At 43.3% G+C, this 21865-nt stretch overlaps 1 protein-coding gene and 1 pseudogene across 1 annotated transcript in view; one reads left to right on the top strand and one right to left on the bottom strand.

Moving 5' to 3' along the window:
• Window positions 1–21865, bottom strand: part of LOC148011159 (COP9 signalosome complex subunit 6-like) — an 81585-nt gene that overhangs the window by 28035 nt on the left and 31685 nt on the right. The window lies entirely within an intron of this gene.
• On the top strand, window positions 1613–10525 carry LOC148011160 (uncharacterized; annotated as a pseudogene).

Raw genomic sequence — 21865 nt, forward strand, 5'->3', positions numbered from 1 at the left:
AAACACTTGAAGCAATAAGTGGTTCATGGGTCTTAGCAATGTGCTTATGAGAGTGATGACATTTTGGTTCCATTGCCGGGACCAACGGATTCAAGCTTGAGTGCTTGTGCACTGCAAATCGAGCAACAGAGTAGTTCGTCTCCGAAACGGTGCTTGGTTTAGGTAGGAAGCAAGGGAGTCTGAGGGTGTTCAATCTCTTTCATTTGACAATTTAGAAGTCCGAAGATTTAGGAGCATTAGTTAGATCAGTGGTGTGTTGTTTTACATTAGTAGGATGCATTAAGTTTGAAGAATAAGGAAAAAAGAAGGAAAAGAGAAGCCTCTATAACAACTAGAAAACAGGGAAACTGAGAGAGAAATGAAAATAGATTTTTAATGCCTGGGAAGAAAATTAGATAGCAAGGGAGGAAAAAGGACAAAGAAAAGGTGAGAAAGGGAAAAAAGAGGGCTCATTCAAAGAGAGAGCTATTGAGAGAGAGACAGAGAGCTACAAGTCAAGAAACACTAGCAATAGCAGTAATCCTTGGTATCATTGCATTCGAGCACTCCACATATCCTCTGAGCCTTCCCTGATGTTTATTGCATGAAATCAAAACCCTGGATGCATTAATAGATAGTGCATTGGATTGGTTTTATCCATTTCTTGCCATTTTGTATTTTTCCAACGCCATGCGGACAACAATCCACAAGCCTCAAATGGCCAAATTCCCATTGGACTCAAACATCCAAGTCGCTTTAAGTCCACTCGAACAAGAGTCCACTCAGACTTGGGCCACCTTTTGGGCCTCAGACGGCCGAATCAGACACTCGAATGGACACTCTCGTCTAAGACCACTTGGAAAACTACTTCTCTCTAAGAGCTCACTCGAACGGCAAAATTTGGAACTCGGATGGCCGAGTCTAGGACTCGAATGGGTTATCCAGAACACCATTTTTGCCCATTCTAACCATTCCAAGACCTGCTAGGGCCAACTTCTAGCTACCCAACACTCCAGGTTGAAACCCAAACCCACAGTTGAGACCATAGAGCTAATTGTCCCCAGAACTTTGACGCAACAATCCAGGGATGGCTGAAATTACCGACCACTGACCGCTTACCCCTGATAGAAACCTAATTTGACCGCCTGGGCTGATCATCCGCCAGACCCCCTATCAAAACCCACAAGGAACCCAAAATCAATTGTTAGGAGTATTCACAATCTACGCGAAAGAACTGCAACTGCATGAAACTAATTGGATGTGATCAAGGTTGCAACCGCACGTACGTACGGATCGATCTATACTGTATGAATCGTACTATATGGATCCATATGCGTACAGATCGATCCGTACGTTTTGTTTTTTTTTTTTAACCCCTTTTTGACCTTCAACGTACGAATTTGGGCTTATTTCGGAATTTCGCCTGCAACGCTCTGTTTCGCTCTGTCTCTGCACACTGTGCACATTGCAACCAGGTAATTCTCACGCTCTCTCTCGCTCATGGCCTTGGTCCCTCATGATGCATCTCTATCTCATACTGTACTCTCTCTCTCTCTCTCTCTCTCCCCCTTTGGAGTATGCTCTAAGCTCTGTCTCTCTCTTTCTTTGTGTCACACAACTTCTAGGATCCAATATGCTGAAGCCATACAACCCCTACTGGTAGGAGCACACCAATGCCATCCATGTTATTAATACGCCAACCCAAGCTGGTTCTGGCACATGTAGATGGCATTGCAAGTATTGCAACTTCGAGCTCACAAGCACAATTTCTCGTGTCCTGATACACTTGACAAGTATTGGCACCACCGGCAATTGTGATGGGTGCAAGCAGGTGCCGCAGGATATCAGAGACAAGCTCATTGCTGAGAATTTATCAACAGCAAAGGGTTCAAAGAAGGTAAGGGGCAGCCAGCACACTCAAGTTGCACTTCATGATGCGCTTGTGGGGGAGATGGGTGATTCTTCCACACAAGATAGCCAACCTACAGGGGGCAAAAAGAGGGCCCGTGTCATACAGGAGGTTGATGAGGATGATCATGCACATGTGCTGAGACAGAGTACTTTGCCTTCACGTGTGTCATCTCTTTCGTGGGTGAAAGAGAGACAAAAAGTGGCTGAGATGGAGATTGCTCGCACTCTTGTGGAGTGCAACATCTCCTTCAATGTACTGAGGACTGATCAATGGAAGAGAATGGTGAGGGCCATAGCAAAGGTTGGCCACACAGACTCATGGTCCGGGGTGGAGTATAACAAAATGCATACCACGATGCTTGAAGAGCAGAAAGCCTGGATAGACAAGGCATTGGTACCTATCAAGACAAGATGGCAGTCTTTTGAGTGCACCATCATATCTGATGGCTCAAGTGATATGTGTAGACGACATATTATCAATATTTTGGTGTTCTCATGTCTTGGCACATACTTCTTGTGGGCTGTGGATGCAGGAAAGGCTAGAGAATCCATCAATGCTAAGTTTTTTTATCACCACATCAGACAGGCAATTTTGGATGTTGGGCTAGAGAATGTGGTCCAAGTGGTGACAGACAATGCTTCAAATTGCAAGCGTATGGGTAAATTGGTCAAGGCAGAGTTTCCTCGCATTGCTTGGACTCCTTGTGCTGCACATTGCTTGGACCTCCTCATGGAGGATATTGGAAAGTTGCCATGGGTGCAACCTCATGTTGCAGATGCCACGAAGATTACTACATTTTCCAAAAAAAATATCAAGCTTTGGCCATTTTCAAGAGCCATAGTGCACTTAATATGGTGCGATCCTCAAAGACCAGGTTTTCTTATATGTTCCTAGTCTTGCAGAGACTTTTTAGATTGCGGGACCCAATACTACAGACTGTGATGGACCCGAAATGGAGGTTTATGCACCATGCGCAGACAGAGGCCACTAGATACATTCAACGGAAAGTGCTTGACGAGGCTCTTTGAACAAAGGTACAGAGCTTGACAGTGGCATTGCAGCCTATCCATGTCCTCCTCCGAGTCACAGATATGAAGGGCTCTACTCTTGGACTAGTCTATCATCTCTTCATGGAGATGAAGCACCATATTGCCGCCTATACGACATTGACGGAGTCTCAGTGAGTGTACACTTGGATATTGTTCTTGGCTAATTATATTAATATTAAATAATATGCACATTGCAACAATATGTTTAAAGTTATATTATATAATGATTGTTGGAATGTTGGCTTGTCAATTTGTAGCCGGGGTGACATCCTGGCTATTGTAGAGCGGCGACGGACATTTATGAGCCATCCCATTCATGGGATGGCTGCATTGCTTCATCCCTTCTACAAGAAGCCAGAGCTGTTTAGTGAGAGCACTCTGCTCACGCAAAAGGACCAATACATCAACGTAATGTACAACGAGGATGAGCAACTTGAGGTTGATGCAAAGATGGTGAGTTTTATGAACAATCTAGGACCATCCTTTGCTAGAGCAGTGGTTTTGAGAGAGGAGGCAAAATTTTCTCACGTGGTGGCAGAGCTATGGAAGACAAGGTCTTCCAAAGCTGACTCATCTTGCTCTCCGAATCCTCTCGTAGGTACTTGACAGATGACTCTGAAGAAGACCATAAAAGCCAGAGAAAGCAATCGGGATGAATGAACACGAGTGATTCCTTTTACCTCCCAGTCTTGCCTAGTATATTGCTGGCCAGACCATCGTGATCCAATTGCCAGCCGTCAAACCTTGGTGAGTCCTACTATTTTTGGACTCTCTTTGGTTCTAGGCTCCCCTTAACCCCGTTCGGGCGCCCAAGAGCCTGGACGGTCATCCTCGTGCGTATTCCCCTTGATTTACCTTAATGTCACATTAAATGTCACTTTAATGTCACATTCAATATTTGTGACCTTAATGTCACATTAAATATCACTTTAATGTCACATTAATGGCACATTTCCTTCCCCTTAAGAATCGGTTTCGTCCTCGAAAACGATACTTGGAAGGTCTAAGTGTAAATTGGAAAACCTTTTCTTTAAAGTACTTATTCGCTCCCATGTTGAGCTTTCTTCTGAACAATCTTTCCACTTAACCAAACATTCTTGATAAATAGTATTCCTTGTTCGTCTATTACGAACATTTAATATTCTTTCTGGTTCATGTGGATTAGATTGGTCATTTAATAGCTCCTCAATATCATCATTTAAGATTAGATTATCCAAATCACCCAGCTTCTTCCTTAATTTACTTACATGAAAAACTGGATGTATTTTACTACCAGCAGGTAGTTGGAGCTTGTAAGCCAATTCTCCCACCTTTTTAAGTATTATGAAAGGACCACAATACCTTGGTGAAAGCTTTGGACATTGTCCCTTTTTCATAGTTTTAGTTTGTTCAGGCACCTTAAGATAGATCAATTCTCCTTCTTCAAAGGAGATGTCTCTTCGATGAGGATCTGCATATGCTCTAGCTCGATTTTGAGCTTTTTAATATTTTCTTGAGCAAATTTTAACATACTATTCATATCCTCCAAAAAGTCTTTAGCTACCTGAACCTTTTCCTTATGCAGTCCTACTGCAAAAGGAGCTCTAGGTTGAAACCCATACATTAACATAAATGGACTATATCCAGTGGAAGAGTGCTTGGCACTATTATATGCAAACTCTACTATCGATAGATACTCTTCCCAATTAGTTTGCCTTTTACTTACATATGCCCTAAGCATATCTTCAAGAATTTGGTTAACCCTTTCAGTTTGCCCATCTGTTTGCGGATGATCCGCCGTACTCATGCTAAGTTTAGTATCCAATTTCCTAAATACCGCACGCCAAAATTGGCTATCAAATTTTCTATCCCGATCAGAAACTATATTTGTCGGAAGGCCATACAATTGATATATGTTCTCTACGAACAATCTAGCCAATTCTGGTGTTTTAACATCAGTTGAAGTTGGAATAAACCTAGCCATTTTGGTTAACCTATCCACAATCACCCATACAGAGTCGTGCCCCCTCTGTGTTTTGGGTAAAGCAACAATAAAGTCCATGGAGATACTCTCCCATTTTCCCGAAGGAATCTCTAGTGGATGGAGAAGTCCTCCTATTTTTAATCTTTCAACTTTATTAACCTGGCATTTATTATATTTGACCACATAGTCAAGGACGTCCTTATTCATTCCAGGCCAATAGAACTGCCTTTTAATAAGACTATAAGTCTTACTAACTCCTGGATGTCCCGCGCTAGGGGTATCATGACACTCAAAGAGTATCTGGCGCCTTATTTCTGTATCTTTCGGGACACATACCCTACCCTTGTAGAGTAAATAACCATTATCAATGGTAAAATTCTTCCACTTGAATCCAGTTTGAGCAACCCCTGATGCTCCATTTCCTTGTTGAACATCCTCAGATATTCCTTCCTCAGTAGAAGCACTTTCATTTGGATCCCCATTTTTTATTGCTTCCCATATGTTGGAATATGCCGGATCAACCTAGCATTTCCCTTTTAAAGATTCAAGCAAATTGGAAGTGAACTGAGTAAAACTCAATTCATTAATGATGGGCATTCTGCTGAGTGCATCAGCTACTATATTATACTTTCCTTTTCTATATCTTATCTCATAGTTGAACTCTTGGAGGAGTTCGGCCCATCTGGCTTTACGCCCGTGTAAATCCGGTTGATCATTAAGCCACTTAATGCTTTCATGGTCCTATAAAATCAAAAGTTTGGCACCGTACAGATAGTGCCTCCATTTCTTCATTGCATGTACTATTGCATACAGCTCCCTCTCATAAACAGAATAATTCTGTTTTGCACGGTCTAATTTCTTGCTTTCAAAAGCAACCGGTCGACCTTCTTGTAATAAGACCGCGCCTATCGCCTTATCACTGGCATCAGCTTCAACCACAAACGGTTTATTGGGATCCACAATTAATAGTATTGGAGCTGTAGCAATAGCTACCTTAAGTTTTTGAAAACTTTCATTTTGGTCTATTCCCCAATTAAAACTTTTTCCTTTCCCTTTAAGTTGGTCAGTCATTGGAACAGCTATTTTGGCATAATCTCGAATGAATCTACGATAAAATCCAAATAAACCTAGGAAGATCTGCAGCTCTTCCAGGTTCCTTGGATATGGCTATTCAATGATTGCCCTTACTTTTTCTGGATCCATGTTGATTCCCTCTTTCGAGATAATATGCCCCAAATATTTGACCTCTTGTGCAAAGAATTCACATTTAGTTTTCTTCGCATAAAGGGAATGTGTTCTTAACAGTTGGAATACTAATCGTAAGTGTTCCAAATGTTCTTCTCTTGATTTACTAAAGATCAAGATATCATCCAAGAAGACTACTACAAAATGTCCTAAATAGGGCCGTAAAACACTATTCATCAGCTTCATAAAGGTAGCTGGTACATTAGTGAGGCCAAAAGGCATCACCAAAAAATCATAATGCCCGTATCTAGTACGAAATGCTGACTTGGGAACATCTTGTGCCTTAATTCTTACTTGGTAATAACCTGATCTTAAATCTATCTTTGTGAAGAATTTTGCCCCTTGTAATTGATCAAAAAGATCTTCCATTCTGGGCATAGGAAATTTATTTTTCACCGTTATTTTATTAAGTGCTCTATAGTCAGCACAAAGTCGCATAGAACCATCTTTTTTCTTTACCAATAAAATTGGTGAAGCCCAAGGTGAATTACTGGGTTGAATAAACCCTTTATCAAGGTAATCCTTAATTTATCTTTCAACTTCTTGGTGCTGTGTTTCACTTAATCTATACGGTGGTTTAGAAATAGGGTGTGTATCCTTATTTATGTCAATTGGGTGATTTATATCACCCCTATCTGGTGAAAGGCCACTTGGTAAATCAGAAGGAAACACATCTTTAAAATCATCTAACAAACTACTCAATTCATTATTAACATTCAACTCACAAACATAAGAAAATTGTTGCTTTATATTACAGAAAGTAAAAGTGTTCTGTACGGGAAAAGACCATAACATATATACCTCACAAACTTCCTTCTTTATCAGCTTCTAAACTTCAGTAGAACACAGCAAAGGATTATCAGATACTTCATGTTCACCTTGAATAACAAAAGTCTTACCATCCCTTTCAAATTCCAGTGTATTATGGTGATAACTACGTTTTAAGGATGGTTCCAATCCCCATAGCCACTCCCTCCCTAGAGCAATATCAGCTCTTTCCATGTTCATAATTTGGAAATCAAGTTTATCTTTATATCCTTGAATCTCAATTTCCAAATTGGATACCATTGTATCCCATATTTTATTGTCTTGGCCTTGCATCATACGAACAACATATTGATGCCCACTCTTTTGTTGGGAAAGTTTCAATTTTTTGACAAGTGCATAATTTATAAAATTATGTGTAGCAGAGTCATCAATCATGACTCTGATCCTCTTTCCAGCTATCAATCCATGTACTCTAACTAAATCATGTGGCCCAAAAGTAGGCTGCCACATAGAAGTTGACATACAACACTTGTGTTGTACATCCATGTGCAAGACCTCTAAAGATTTATACCTTTCATGTCCCTTTAATTCTAAGGTCTGCACTACATGGATTTGTTTTTCTTTTCCCTTGCCCTTGTCCTTATCCTTTCCTTTGTCTTCCCCCTTTTTCTTTTAAGGGCAATTCCAAGCAGCATGGTTAGGGGATAGGCAATTGAAACACAACTTTTCTTTTTTGGCCTTATCGAAGTCATCAGGACTTAACTTTGGCCTCACATATGGTTTCCTTTCAAAAGGTTGTTTTTTACCCTTTAAAAATGGCATTTTCCTTTTAAATTTGCCCACAAATTTTGAGGTTTCCAATTCCTTAGACTTGGACTCCATATCAGTGAGACTAGTGAGTGTACCTGGACGCATACTATCTTCATTGATCAATGCAAATTTAATTGCCTCTTCCAGCGTCTTAGGTGAACTCCTTTTTACTTCCTTTTTACAAGCTTTGTCTAGTCCTCTAATGAATCCTCTTGTTTTTTGAAATTCATCTATTCCTTCCAATTTGAGGATTATCTCACGATATTCCTCCAGATATGTCAGCAGGGGTCTTTCCTTTTGTCTAACATAATCCCAATCTTCCCAATTTCTTTCCATTTCATTTTCAGGAAGGAATTCTTTCAAAAAGACGGATTCAAATTGAGCCCAAGTTTCAGGTATTTTATTTGCCTCCTTTAAAGTTCGCCACCACTTATATGCTTTGGGCCCCAAAGTTAAACTAGCCTCCAGTGCTTGGAGATGTGGTGGGGTATTTTTAAGTTTATGTAAATCTTCCCATTTTTGGAGGAAATTAAAGATTGTATCTTTATTTCTATCTTTTTCCTCCCCGTGAAACTGAGGGGGTTTCATATCTTTTAAAACTGGATTATCCCTCAACTTATGGTGGGGTTCCTTAGGATCTCGCATAGTCACATCTAAATCTTTCGATGAAGATGGGACATCCGAGGTTTCTATCTTATTTTTATCTCTTTCTAACAATAAAGTTAATTGAGATTTTATTTCAGTGAGTGTTTGGGTTAAAAATTCCATTTGAACCCCCTGAGCTTGCACACGAGCAGTAAGATCATCAAATTGTTCTCGTGTAGCAAAAAATTCTTCCCACTGTTCTTCTTGCATCTCTGGTTCATGGGGATCTATCATAGGGTGGTCCCCAGAACTAGAACCTTCCATTACTCTCTCTTTCCCTTTTTCTGCCATTAATACACTGGAATTGGAAAGCAAAGATAAGAAATTTGCATACAAAGTAAAGTACTTCCCTGATTTTAATGGCAGGCAATTGTTGCTGGTTTGTAAATAAACCCGAAGAGTAATGAACAAATTTTATCGCCCGAACAAAGTCGGTCACACAGGAAATGGAGCTTCTTTGCAAAAACGACTAGTATTCAGCCCCCTTCTTAATAATCACGCAAGCCATCAATGCACCTTTCCTGAACTTGTTCTCTCCTGAGCTTGTACTTGTGGTGCAAGTGCAGTCGGGGCTGGTGAGAAAAATTTCAAAGCGTGCAGTCGACTGATCACTCAAGAACCAGAAAATAGCTTTAGTTTCACGAAACTGAAGAACCAGCCTGCGGAAAGATGAACAAGACGTCAGGTCCGTTGATGCGTTTACAAACGGGCTCCAGCCAAAATCCGTCGCGCGATCCAGCATACAACGTTTTTATAAAGGATAGCTTCCCCGCCTTATAATACGTGACGTAGGTAATCGTCACGTCAAATTTTATGTGACGTGTCACCAGGCGCTTTAGACCAACGGCTTCACGGCGAGACCCGTCGACTAAAACCCATCGACTGAGACGAATAGCGGGACCCGTAAGACCCGTCGACTGAGACGAACCGCGAGACCCGTCGACTTTGCCTTTTCGTTGAAGAACTTCACAAAACCACACGACTAGACCCGTTGGCTCTGATACCAACGACAGATGACTCTGAAGAATACCATAAAAGCCAGAGAAAGCAGTCGGGATGAATGAACACGAGTGATTCCTTTTATCTCCCAGCCTTGCCTAGTATATTGTTGGCCAGACCATCGTGATCCGATTGCCAGCTGTCAAACCTTGGTGAGTCCTACTATTCTTGGACTCTCTTTGGTTCTAGGCTCCCCTTAACTCCGTTCAGGCGCCCAAGAGCCCGGACGGTCATCCTCGTGAGTGTTCCCCTTGATTTACCTTAATGTCACATTAAATGTCACTTTAATGTCACATTCAATATTTGTGACCTTAATGTCACATTAAATATCACTTTAATGTCACAGTACTCTTGGCTCTTTCACAATTGCATCCATCTTTAAAGTTTAATTCATTCAGGGTTTTGACTCCAAAATGGTATCATGATTGGTGATCATAAGATTGTTATGCTGGTGCTTGTGAGCACAATTGGAGCGCCTACTCCTTGGTTCACATGAAGATCCGCAATCGACTTAGTACCGCTCAGCTGGAGCAATTAGTGTATTGCCAAGCTAGCATGAAGCTCATGCAAGATTATCATGCTTTGGGGACACCCAAGCAGATATATTTAAATGTCCAGTGTTGTGCGTCTTTTGACACATTTCAATATAATTAAGTCATTTCTTGTGGTTCTGACTTGTCGGGTTTTCCTTTTCCACAGGCAGATCCGACCCGTGTGAAGATAGTGTCAGCCTCAACTGAGGACGACGTGGGGCAACGTGTCAGAGACGAGCAAGTAGATATTATACGACTCCTTCATAGAGAGTTGGAGAGCATTGATCACTGTGTCACAAGGTCACGCGCACGGGCTTTGGCGATACCTTTGCGTGAGGAAGCTGCAAATTCAGAGAGCGCTAGACAGAGGAGCATTCGTCCGGTGAAGCTGCTTATTCGTACGTAGCAGACTTGGGCAAATGAGGCTGTCACTCTCATTCATACTTAGAGAGAGCCAAGAGATGATGATGTACCACATGGATCTCATGATACATCTTTCACATCATCACATGTGCCCGTGATAGCAGAGCCCGAGTATGACGACGAGGGCAATGTCCTGACGGATGGAGACTTGCTCTCTTCTAGTGCATCATCATCATCATCATCTCATGAGGAGTTTTGACTTTTAGATCACGTTTCATTGTGGAGTCTAGACTTTGAACTAGCCATTATGGACCTTTTGAGGACATTTCTATGATGTAGTGTTGCAACTTGCCATGTAGTATGCGCATTGTATTCAGTTTGTTTTGATGCATTTGCAGCCTTTTAACATGGATGAGAGTGGAAACTTTTGTTGTGTAAATACTAATTCATCAGTTTATATAGAGCTAAGAGTGGTGATTGGTGATTGAAGATTGATCTCTCATTGAAAACTAGTCTTGGTATCTCATGTTTGATTTCTGAAGTAACAAGTTTTACAACGTGCGGCAAGGGTTTTGTGATTACTAATCAAATGCGTATTACCAAAGACCTTATTAGATTGTCTTGTAGGTCTCTCTCACAATTTAAAATGTATTTGGATCTTTTTATGTTTATTTTGATATGAAATGCCATATAGATTGATATTTTTTACAATGGTACGTATTTTTACATACACAAAAATTTTATCTGTATGAAACATCGTACAAATACGTACCGTACATTACGTATAGTACGTACACATTAACCTTGGATGTGATTGAGTTCATCGAAGATTGCACCTTGCATCATAGACACTTAAGTGCATGTGAAAACTCGAAAGCCTAATTTTGCACAGTTCACAGCGAGTCGCACTGCTCAAGCGTATAAGTGTGTGTATTTATAGACTGATTGGATTAACAAGGAACACACTAAAGGAGATTAAACTAAGAAACGAAGCCACCAGTAGGAGTGCAACCCCTAAAACCAGCCAAGTGACCCAAGACACCAAAAACAAAGATCTAGAGAAGACAAAACCAGCGAACCACTAAGGGAAGGAAGGACTAGCCAAGATTAGAGACACATCTTTAGCAAGCCTAGTCGACCTCATAGAAATACTAGTGGATCACAAGACAACCACCATGGCAAGTACAAGCTCGAATGAGAACCTTTACCTTGACCTTGACCTTAATGTAGTAGGGTACCCGGATGATGTCCGGCAACTTATCACATAGTATGACAAACAGATAAGGATAACACATCATGGAAGACCTGCAACCAATACCATAGCCAATCTTGAGGAGAAGTGGAGGCTAGGAAGGATAGCACTACAGTATATAGCGAGCTATAACCAAGAGCAACGGGCTTAAAAGCTGCACCAAGAGAGAGAGCTCAACAAGGTTCACAAGATCCTAGCCATCTTAGGTAGAAATAAAACCGAAGGAAAAGCCGATAGGAAGAGAGCCTAAGAAACAGACCTTACACTAAACGAGTAAGGGAACAACACCTTTAGAAATGCTGAGAGAACAGCAACACTTAGCAAACGATCAGCCTCTAGCAAGCAAGATAAAGGAAAGAATATCGACCAGACCCAAGCAATAGCTGATCTAAAGTCAAAGCTGACCAGACTACAGGAGACATTGCAAAGGCCAGTGCGACCTTACGTGCAAAGTGTGAAGAGAACCACCTACCATTTGAGTGTCCGGATCCTAGGTCCCAACCTTGTGCCAACTGCGGAAGATTCGGGTATGACGCTATGCATTGCCAATTGCCAAGACGGTTGCCATACCAACAACCCTATGCTCAGTCATACTATCCAAGAGTTAGGCAGCCTTACTTTGGAAGGGGAGCCCATCTAGCTCTACCTATACCTAACGATTCAAAGCCAGCCACTCCAAGAATCGACATTAACCCAGCACGAATCCCTAGACCACCAGGACCTTTAGTAACCCATCCACCAAGCGATGCTCTAGTGCACTTTGTAAAGGAACCACTGGAGGAAGACTCATACATGAACCCTTACGTCTCTTATGATAAGGAGGGTAATCCCGTCTTGATGGACTTTAGGCCTATGCCGGTCATAGCTTTAGGCAAAGGGAGAGGTAGAGACCTAGGAGGAGGTCAGAACCATGAGCCCATAGCATGTTGGACGTATGGCCATCCAAGGCGTATCTCATCCTGCTGCCCTAAAAAGGAGCAAGAAAATAGAGAGAAGACCGACTTGAGGTGTCCCAAATGCGGAGTTACACAACTATCCACCGATTGTCCTAGGCCAAGGCCCTTCACTAGTTTGGCAATCGTACCATCTATGCCACTCGAACTCTTTTGTGTCAAGTCACTTGACAACAATGCCACACCCATCCCCATAAATGTCATAACAAGAGCCCAAACAAAGCAGGCTAGTATTTCATTACCTGGACCTAGCAACCTAGATACAACCTCTATAGGGAAGAAGAGCTGGCGAATGAGAAGAAGGACGACTGATGCAAAAATAATACTCAAAACAAAGAGCGCGACCACTTTAACAAAGGGAAAGTAAGTTACTAATGCAAAAACACAAACATCTACTCCTAAGTAAAAATTCTCCATGAAGTTCTTGCATGGAATGTATGGATTGATGGATGTGGAAATTCTCATTTTTTATTTATGCATTTCATCATCTGATACTATTTCTTCCTAATCACTTTACCTTGTATGCAAGAAATATCCTTCAAGGAGAACTTATTGTGAGTTGTTGTGCGGTAACAAGAACCCAAATGGCAGGGCTACAAGATAAAGCCAACAAGCTCTCATTATTCTTGAAGGAGAAACACAAAAAACATGGCTTAGCCATGGAGATACACTCCTTCAACCAGCTCAAATACCACAGCATCCATAATGTGGAGGAGCTGGTGACACCGGAAGAGGCAGTCAAGCGATAATAGAACAATGCAATCTTGCCCAGTACCTGGAGAAGGTGCGCCAAGACATAGACCATAGCAAATGTATGGAATTTCTAAAGACCTTTGATGCCCAGAAAAACAATGGCAAGATGACAATCAATAGGGAGACGCCACCAAAAGGGTGGAAGTCGAACTTAGCCTGGAAATCATGGAGAAGGCCTTCGGGCTAGTGGACAAGCCAAAGAAGAGGCCAAAGAGAAATGACTACAAGATATTAGGAATGGACAAAAAAGCTTACACAAATAACGGAATCAGCCTAGCTGATGTTCCCGAGCCCACCATTAAATTGCAAGCAAAAATGGTCCACACCCTCTTCTCAAGTCAAAGATATAATGCCCTCATGAACAAAATAGGAGGGCCTTTGCTTGAAAGCCTTGCGGCAAATGCACTAGATCAAGTGAACTAAAATGTCTACATCAAAAAAACGATCTAGGCATCAACAAAGGTGCTAGCAACAGCGCCAAGGGCAGCAGGGGGAGAATCTCCGGCGACAAAAACGGAGTCAGAGAGGAAGAAACTAGTGTCCAAGGTGTCGACCGTAGGGTTCGAAGGGGTGCTGATGACGGCCATAATCCAGGAAGCCTTGGGAGGTGGAAAGAGAAGAGGTAGTGGAGGAAACCCGTAAACAATCACCAACCCAAGAAGAGCACCACTCTCCCACTCCAATAAGCCCTCCCACTTCACTCTTAATAGGGAATGTGGAGGAGGAAGAATTCAACAGAGTTCAGAAGGAGAAGACAGAACAAGCCGCTAAGGAGCAAGAAACCTCTAGTGAAAGGACGGTCAACAAACATTGGGGCTCAAAGCCCTCGAGCCGAGGGGAAAGAAGGAGAATCACGCTGAAATTTCCTATCAAGAGAACTAGGTTCACTACCTAAGAAAAAAGAGAACTGCACAGGATTGAAAAGGAATCCAGGAAACTTGAGGAGAAGTGCAGAAAAAGACAAGAGAAAGAGGAAGAAAGACTGAGACAAGAGGAGGCACACATAGCTCTTGCTATTACAAGATCAATGGAGCAACCCTCCTAATCTCAGGAGTTAGCTATGATGAGCCCCACACGGGAGGACGTGCCAAGCACAAGTGTTGTCGCAAAAGAGGCGGGACCAAGACCGGTGGCGGAAGGCAAGGGAAAGGCTCCTCTGCACGCAATCCCAGGAGTCATGGTCACCACAACAATCACCCCAATACAAGGAACCACCGAAGGGGCAGTCAATGAAAGTAATGTCACGGCTTGGATGCAATACTTGATAAGCAAAGTGCAAAAGCCTGCACCTGCACCAAGTGACGGAGCTCTAGTCGCAGGAATCAAAAGGCCACCAAGAGCTGATGTCGAATTGCGCCAAGGGCCGAAGATACCCCGCCTAGAAGTATCAACTACTTCAGTGCCCTCAACCATGCGCAACACCGAAAAGTACAACGAACTAGTGAAAGAGCTTCAGAGCCAACATGATAAGATGAATGAAGAAAGAAAGGCCGCGCTTGTTGCTGAGCTGGACAAAGAAAAGAATGCCTTCACAACCTACCGCCTAGAAAAACAAGGCACATGACCATAGTAACTAGAGAGGTGACAGCATTAAAGAAGATTTAAAGGCAAGACAATGCAAGAAAAGTCTAAAAGTCCTATATGATGAAGAAAGGGAAAACCGCATTGCTCTAGAGCCACAATACACTCTCATATCTCAGGATAGACAACGCCTTGAGGAAGAAATCAGTCGCTTGAAGCAACAAACAGAACAGTTATCCAAGGAGCTACAAGAAGCAAAGGCACAAAGTGAGCAGGAAACAAGGAGACAGATAGTGGAACTGCATAACCAACTTCACGCAACACTCCACGAGTAAGCCATCCTAAGGGATCAGGTAGAGCGTCGGAACTAAGAAAAGGAACAAATTAATATATTATGACGAGAGCAAGAGCAGGTGATCGCTACCCTAGCCCAATACCATAACCTAAGATTTGGAGCAGATGAAAGGGAAGGCGAAAGAATGGGCAGCTAAGAATGGCCCATTCAGAGAGTGAACGAGCTATAGCAAAAAGCAAAGCTGAACGGTGGAGAAAAGGATGCTAGAGCAGCAAAAAGCCTTCTTAAACACAGTATTAAATCTAACCCAGTCAAGAGAGAAAGAGACAATTAAGAAAGTCAAAAGGAAATTAGAGCAGGCAAGAAGATCGCTTAAAAATGGACTCCATCTCAAGGCACCCTAACCTAGCACCAGCTTAGGAGTGGAGGAACAAAGAGCCCATTTGATCACAGCTAGATAAACCATGCAAAAGCTTGAAATGCTAGGGTTTAGGGAGCCAGACCAACGAGCACACCCTCTTCCTAAAGAGCCAAGAGAGCCAATGCACGAAGAAGGGCCGGACTTTTAGCTTGACCACATTGAGAAAGAGCAGCCGTATGAACCAAGTCCCCCACTACAACCGCAAACACAAGCAGAAGAGCACAATGAGAAAGCCCTACCCACTGAGAGAATGATAGAAATGAGAGACAAGCGGAGGGAGCAGGTAGAGCTAGCATGCAGAAAGCTCCAAGCCAAGCCGCTACAAGTTCCTCAAGTGGCCATCTCTCAAGGAGAGGAGTGTAATCTTGTGAACTGGACCTAGGAACTAGCGGTATGGGAGCAGTGGGAGAATCACAATGGACCATTTAAATTCGCCTTTATATTTCCTTGAACACTAGATAGAGTATTATCTCCTAGGGTGGTGGAGGAAGGAATAAATCTCTCAACAAGAATGGGAAACAAATGGTCGAAGGAGAGAATTCAACACCCCCACAAAATGGCAACAGGAGCCTGCAAATTATTGGAAGGACAAGGTGGTGGGGGTGCCTAGGAAAGTGGAGGGGTATGAAGCACAACCTAAGTGGCACAAAAACATCTCGAACTCTAACCTAGATGCATGGATGGCGTTCTTTAGCACCCTCCATACGAGAGAAATGATCCTACCTACACGCCCTACTTGCAAAGAATTGAAGTTGATTTAAACTCACAGATGCATGGTAGGTATGACTTCCCCAAGATCTATAATGTAAATGCTGCATCTCTAGAGGAATGCTTAGCCTTCACTGAGAGGGACCTCCGCCTATCCATAGTAGGCTTCCTCAAAGAATTCTCCTCTTGCCCACATCCTACCTTCATCACCACATGTGATTATCTCCGCCTCTTGCGAATATTACTAAAATAAAAGCCTGCTCCTACAAAGGAAGAGCGGTTGCCGACTCTCTTTTTTCATATAAATGCAAGGATAGATAGCTATGCAATGGCCTGCCTCATGATGAGATCACCCTCTTGCCACATTTTGTATGAGCTTATTAGAATATATGAGCTATAGTAGGTTCACTAGATATAATCATCCCTTTTTGTCCTCCACGCCCCTCCATGTAGAAATCAACTTGAAGGGCTATATACAGAGCAGAGCTTTCCTAAGCAAATCCCTCAAGCCTCCCCAGCCCCTACCCATGAACAAGATGCAATTTAACATGCTCCCTTGTTTTCTTTTAAAGAAAAAAAAGAAAAAAAATTGAAAACAAATTAGAAAGAAAAAAAAATGAAATTCCTTGTTCTGACGGCCAGATTTAGAGGTAGACGGTGTATCCACTGTCTTGGGGATGGAACGGGGATAACGGCGATCCCTATGGGTGTTGTCAAAAGATGGCATACCAGTGAGACAGTAGGGTTTGCGGGGAGGAACGCGCAGTGAACTCGACAAACATGGAGAAGAGAAGAGAAGAGAAAAGAAACTCTGACAAATGGAATGATGAAGATCTGAATCATGGAGTGAAAGTGATATAAGGGAACAAGGGTGCCATAGCACAAGGAAGATGATGAAGACAGCCACGAACCATGAACCGCAATGTCCTCCTGAAGGGGTATGAGGGTAGTGGAGAGGCTAGAGAGAAGAGGTGACGGACTAAATGAATCAGCTGTGAGGAATGAATGACACAGTGGCCTATAAAAAGGCAGAGTCAGTCTAGGATGGCGCCCCTTTTTGGGAATACAAACCCTAAATACAAACCCAAAACGCAAAAGGCAAAAACGCAAACTCCAAGTGAAGTGTGAAGGTTTCTCAACACCCCCTCTCAGCCCCAAAAAGGGGAACAAGAGAAGAGTAAGGTGGAGATGGAATGTTACATGCTGAAGAATGCTCATGCAACAGGTGTCACCTGGACAATGTCCCTCGTGGGGAAATTGTTCACTTGCCCAAGTGCCCTAGTACAAAGATGATGTAAACATGCAACGCATAGGAGAAATGGCAAACTTTGTGTGGTGCCACAAACCATAAGGATATGCCCATACTCAATCTCGGGAGGAGGCTCCATGCTGCCCAAGGGACGAAGAAGATCCACCCTGTAATCTGAGAATACCACCTGAAAGGAAATCTTTGAAGATAGTCAGGAGATTGGATGAGCTATAGAACCCAAAACTCAACCTTGAGAGAGAAGCCACTAGCTCCGTGACTTCATGTTAGAAGGAATACGAAGACCTAGTCACCAAGCCGTTGCTGAAGATCCAAGGGCACAGATCTAAGTAGATCCTCTAGATCCTGGGTATAAGTAGAGGAAATGGCTGCTCAAAGGAGAGCCACTCCTCGAAAGTGAAAGGTGGTGGTGTGTGAGGAACTTCATGGCACATAGGGTCCCTCTCTGAATCTGAATGAGTAGAAGTAGGAGCCCCTTCTAAAGCCGAAGAAGAACCAAAAGCCCCCTCTGAGGGCGAAGATGCCCCCCCGCACCCCACCTCGAAAAACCCCGCTCCCTCCACACCACCCCACCACGCCTCCGAAAACCCCGCTCGACCCACCCCACCCCGCGTCACCCCCCGCACTCCACCTCGAAAAACCCCGCTCCCTCCACACCACCCCACCATGCCTCCAAAAAAACCCCGCTCGATCCACCCTGCCCAGCGTCACCCCCCCACGACACGGCACACCCCCCACCCCACCGCACCCCCCCACGACGCCCCCCCCGCACCACACCTCGGAAAACCCCGCTCCCTCCAAACCACCCAAAGCAGCCAAGGCATCGGACAAAGTATACACGTCGGCTGCCCAGTGGCCTACCAAGACTATAGAGGCAATGGTTATCTTACCAAGGGAGCCCAAATGATCACCCCAAAGAGACCAGGGCATCGGACCAAGGGTGCACATCGGCTGCCCAAGGGCCTACCAAGTCCTACAAAGGCGGATGGATACAACAATGAATTGTGTTTGTTGTGTTTTGGTTTTTTTTTTTTGTGAAAAAGTGTTTTGAAAATACATAAGGAATATAGGAAAAGCGGCCGATTAAGTGACAGATAGGAAAGGATAAATAGAGTTTTAAACCCAAGTCATTCACAAAACTAGCAAGTCAATCTCTCACACTGACTAGGATAAGTGTCTAAGGAGGATAAAAGTGTGTGTGTGTGTGTGTGTGTGCCAATCATGTGGTGAATATATGTAGAGGCAAAAAATATGATGGTGGGCTTAGCAAGACAAGCAAAGCAAGCAAGGGTAGGAAAACTGCCTTTTAGGAAAACTGCCATGGGTTATGCCACAAATATGGTGGATTGTAGAGTCGACCACTCCAAAAGACCGAAGAGGGATAAATGCCCACAAATGCATGTTTACATGAACAGAATGTCAATACATGGGATAATGCAAAGGGAGATGCAAGATAACATGCTCATGCAATATGCTATACAACGGTGTCACTTGGACAGTGCCCTCGCAGGGAAATTGTTTACTTGTCCAAGTGCCCTTTTACAATCATGTCATCCTAACAGTGCGGATGAAGTTACAAATGTCCATAATACAATACAAAAGAATAAATAAATGTAATGTCTAAAAAATGTAAGCACCATCACTGTCACTATTAAGAGTAGAAGCTGTCTCCTCTCAAACTGGAAGGGAAAGCACTCTCTTCTCGTCAAGCTGAAGAAGTAAGGGAGGGTATACCCAAGCCGATCCTGGGTAGCAGGTACTGAAGAACCGACCGGTTGACTACTTTGATCAAAATGTCTGAAAAATTATCTGATGAAGACACAAACTCTAGGCGAATAGTGCTTAGCTCAACCTGCTCTCTAGAAAAAAGAAAGTGGACTCCCACATGCCGTGTCCGTGGTGTGATGATTGGATTGCCTGCAAGGGCAATGGCACTCTGGTTGTCGCAGTAGACAACTGTGGAAGAGTCACATGATAAATGAAGTGCCGCCAGTAGACTCCTCAGATAGATGGCCTCGGTGCTACCATCAAAGAGAGCTCGGTACTTAGCCTCGGCTGTGGAAGCTGCCACCGTCTCCTGCTTACAACTGGACGAAGAAATGGAAGCCGTGTCCAAGGTAAAGAGGTAGCCACCATGGAAACGCCGGGTGTCAGGATCTCCTACCCAATTAAAATCAGTGTACCCCTGCAAACATAAACCAGAACCATATGTTAGGCCATAAGAAAAAGTACACCACAAATAACGCAATACACGAAGATATGCAATCCAATGTGACATCCCAAGTGCTGTGAAATATTGATCGAGTATAGTAACTGAGTAAGCTAAATCTGGCCTAGTGTGAATGAACCAAATAAGTTTTCCTACAACACAGCGATAGGTATGGTCATCGAAGGGTTGTCCTAGGATATCCTTCAACAAGTGGACAGTAGGATCAAGAGGCATGGCCACTGTCCATATCTAATCTGTAGTGTACTGGTCCACGAGCTGAAGCGCGTACTTCTACTATGACACAAAAATACGGCCCCCAAAACGAAATATCTCCATCTCCAAAAAATAGAACAACAAACCAAGGTCTGTCATTTCAAATGTAGCTTGAAGCTTGGCCTTAATTTCTGCTATAGCAGTAGAATCTGAATCTATGATGAGCAAGTCATCAACGTATAGCAGGATATAGCTAACCCCCTCTATAGTAGATCGAACATATAAGTTTGGGTCATAAGGGATAGAATGGTATCCATGAGTCTGTAAGAACTCATCCATCTTATGAAACCAAGACCACGGCGCTTGCTTCAGTCCATAAAGAGCTTTATACAAGTAGAATACCTTATTCCTCAGGTTGCCAGAAGAAAAGCCTGGTGGCTGCTCCACATAGACCTCCTCCTTGAGAAAACCATTTAAGAAGGCACTCTTGACATCCATCTGATATATCGGCCAACCGTGGTAAGCGGCTAGCGCGAGTAGCATCCGAAAGGAAATCAACTGTGCAGTAGGGGCAAAGGTCTCTTCATAATCAATGTCATGCTTTTGTCGAAACCCTTACACTACAAGGCGAGCCTTGTACTTGTCTAAAGTCCCATCAACTTTTAGCTTAGTCCTAAAAATCCACTTTGTTCCGATGACTTTCTTCTGGCTCGAACGATCTTCCAATGTCCAAGTCACATTTTGGTCAATACTCTCGAGCTTCTTCTCCATGGCTGCTCGCCATTGAGGGTGCTAAAGAGCCTCTTGCCATGTATCCGGCTCAGAATGAGCTATGTAATTAGCTGTAAACAGCGACGCAAATGATACCTGAGGAGCAAGCCGGGTAGATCTTCAAGGTCCCTCCATAGTGGAATCTGGTGGTAGGATCCCCGAATCCCGCAAGGTCTGCTAGTACCAGCAAGGTAACGGGTCTCGCGAAGGAGGCCGAGTGGGCCTTTATGGTAACCTCGTCGAGAGGCAACTCACAGATATGGATGAGACTCGCATCTAATGTCTCTATGAAAACGATGTGGGCCTCTGCGGACCAATCAGACAAGCCCTCTGGAGTTGAGAATGTTGTCAACTGAGATGGCTGTGTGTTGGCAATGTGAGCCTAACCTTTAAACTGCCCCTTGCCATCACCCTACCTCCCTTGCAGGGTGTTGTGTCTCTTGCCTTTGATCGACACTCATCATCAAAATGGCCACCCTTTTGACAATGTTGACAATACCTCTTCTTTTTAGGTTCATTCTACCACCCAAGTTTGAGAGATTAGGATGTTCCTTGTGATTCCTCGAATTGATTTTCCTTTTGATTTTGAGTTTGAGTGGAGGTTTGGTTTTGTTTTCCCTTCCGTTGTTGCCCTTTCTGAGAATGAACAACAAGAGCCCCCTCTAAAGAGGAATTCATATGAACCTAATCGAACAACCGTGCATAACGCAACAGCTGACACTCAAATTCGTAGAATGTAGGCATGGTAGGTTTTGAAATTATATCTTCCACAAAATTGAAGTATTTCCTAGGGAGTTTGTTTAGGAATAATGTGACCTGATCGTCACAGGACTTAGAAGTCCCTGTAGTGGAAAATTCAATGAGGAGACGCCAAAACTCAGCCAACTTGACTTTCAAGTCATCCCGGTCCGTGATTTTGAAAAGCTGAAGCTCATGGTCAAGATTAATACGACGGGTCCTATCCCGAGGTGCATAGCGGTCAGTCAAGTGTGCCCATCGCTCTGATGCTAAGTCAAAATGATGAAGCTAAGAATGAAACTCAAGCATTAAGCCCTGCATCAGCTCGACAATAGCAAAGGCATTCCTAGCCTTCCATGAGCGGGCAACCTCATATGGAACAAGTGCGGGATCGGGTAAGGGTTCCGACCCTTGCACAAGATCCCATAGGTTCTGGGAGTTAAGGACATGTCTCATCAAGTTCGACCAAGTAGTAAAGTTTTACCCGTTAAAACGAGT

Source organism: Lygodium microphyllum, chromosome 28 (assembly GCF_053477565.2).
Source record: "Lygodium microphyllum isolate KBCC chromosome 28, Lygodium_microphyllum_v1.1.10, whole genome shotgun sequence".
NCBI lineage: Eukaryota > Viridiplantae > Streptophyta > Polypodiopsida > Schizaeales > Lygodiaceae > Lygodium > Lygodium microphyllum.